Here is a 2,500-nt window from a genome sequence, read left to right on the forward strand (position 1 = left end):
AGCGGCGAGCGGCGGACAGCGAGCGAAGCGAGAGGCAGCACCGTCCCTGCTATACGAAAGCCCCATCCAGCCCTGTGCCACCCGGGGGGTTCCAGGGTGCTGAGATGGCTGACGTTTTGCTCCGCTCTCGACGGTCACCGCGCAACGCAAGAACAGGCCAAAAACTGGCCAAAACGGCCCAAAAACGGGCCAAAACTGGCCATTTTTGGCTGCGCGAGCGAGCGGCGAGCGGCGGACAGCGAGCGAAGCGAGAGGCAGCACCGTCCCTGCTATACGAAAGCCCCATCCAGCCCTGTGCCACCCGGGGGGTTCCAGGGTGCTGAGATGGCTGACATTTTGCTCCGCTCACGACGGTCGCCGCGGCACACAAGAACAGCCCAAAAACAGGCCAAAACAGCCCAAAAACGGGCCAAAACTGGCCATTTTTGGCTGCGCGAGCGAGCAGCGAGCGGCGGACAGCGAGCGAAGCGAGAGGCAGCACCGTCCCTGCTATACGAAAGCCCCATCCAGCCCTGTGCCACCCGGGGGGTTCCAGGGTGCTGAGATGGCTGACGTTTTGCTCCGCTCACGACGGTCGCCGCGGCACGCAAGAACAGGCCAAAAACTGGCCAAAACAGCCCAAAAACGGGCCAAAACTGGCCATTTTTTGCTGCGCGAGCGAGCGGAGAGCGGCGAACAGCGAGCGAAGCGCGAGGCAGCACCGTCCCTGCTATACGAAAGCCCCATCCAGCCCTGTGCCACCCGGGGGGTTCCAGGGTGCTGAGATGGCTGACATTTTGCTCCGCTCACGACGGTCACCGCGCCACACAAGAACAGCCCAAAAACAGGCCAAAACAGCCCAAAAACGGGCCAAAACTGGCCATTTTTGGCTGCGCGAGCGAGCGGCGAGCGGCGAACAGCGAGCGAAGCGAGAGGCAGCACCGTCCCTGCTATACGAAAGCCCCATCCAGCCCTGTGCCACCCGGGGGGTTCCAGGGTGCTGAGATGGCTGACGTTTTGCTCCGCTCACGACGGTCACCGCACCACGCAAGAACAGGCCAAAAACTGGCCAAAACAGCCCAAAAACGGGCCAAAACTGGCCATTTTTGGCTGCGCGAGCGAGCGGCGAGCGGCGAACAGCGAGCGAAGCGAGAGGCAGCACCGTCCCTGCTATACGAAAGCCCCATCCAGCCCTGTGCCACCCGGGGGGTTCCAGGGTGCTGAGATGGCTGACGTTTTGCTCCGCTCTCGACGGTCACCGCGCAATGCAAGAACAGGCCAAAAACTGGCCAAAACGGCCCAAAAACGGGCCAAAACTGGCCATTTTTGGCTGCGCGAGCGGCGAGCGGCGGACAGCGAGCGAAGCGAGAGGCAGCACCGTCCCTGCTATACGAAAGCCCCATCCAGCCCTGTGCCACCCGGGGGGTTCCAGGGTGCTGAGATGGCTGACGTTTTGCTCCGCTCTCGACGGTCACCGCGCAATGCAAGAACAGGCCAAAAACTGGCCAAAACGGCCCAAAAACGGGCCAAAACTGGCCATTTTTGGCTGCGCGAGCGAGCGGCGAGCGGCGGACAGCGAGCGAAGCGAGAGGCAGCACCGTCCCTGCTATACGAAAGCCCCATCCAGCCCTGTGCCACCCGGGGGGTTCCAGGGTGCTGAGATGGCTGACGTTTTGCTCCGCTCTCGACGGTCACCGCGCAATGCAAGAACAGGCCAAAAACTGGCCAAAACGGCCCAAAAACGGGCCAAAACTGGCCATTTTTGGCTGCACGAGCGAGCGGCGAGCGGCGGACAGCGAGCGAAGCGAGAGGCAGCACCGTCCCTGCTATACGAAAGCCCCATCCAGCCCTGTGCCACCCGGGGGGTTCCAGGGTGCTGAGATGGCTGACGTTTTGCTCCGCTCTCGACGGTCACCGCGCAATGCAAGAACAGGCCAAAAACTGGCCAAAACGGCCCAAAAACGGGCCAAAACTGGCCATTTTTGGCTGCACGAGCGAGCGGCGAGCGGCGGACAGCGAGCGAAGCGAGAGGCAGCACCGTCCCTGCTATACGAAAGCCCCATCCAGCCCTGTGCCACCCGGGGGGTTCCAGGGTGCTGAGATGGCTGACGTTTTGCTCCGCTCTCGACGGTCACCGCGCAATGCAAGAACAGGCCAAAAACTGGCCAAAACGGCCCAAAAACGGGCCAAAACTGGCCATTTTTGGCTGCACGAGCGAGCGGCGAGCGGCGGACAGCGAGCGAAGCGAGAGGCAGCACCGTCCCTGCTATACGAAAGCCCCATCCAGCCCTGTGCCACCCGGGGGGTTCCAGGGTGCTGAGATGGCTGACGTTTTGCTCCGCTCTCGACGGTCACCGCGCAATGCAAGAACAGGCCAAAAACTGGCCAAAACGGCCCAAAAACGGGCCAAAACTGGCCATTTTTGGCTGCACGAGCGAGCGGCGAGCGGCGGACAGCGAGCGAAGCGAGAGGCAGCACCGTCCCTGCTATACGAAAGCCCCATCCAGCCCTGTGCCACCCG

This window comes from Musa acuminata, unplaced genomic scaffold, assembly GCF_036884655.1.
Source record: "Musa acuminata AAA Group cultivar baxijiao unplaced genomic scaffold, Cavendish_Baxijiao_AAA HiC_scaffold_479, whole genome shotgun sequence".
Lineage (NCBI taxonomy): Eukaryota > Viridiplantae > Streptophyta > Magnoliopsida > Zingiberales > Musaceae > Musa > Musa acuminata.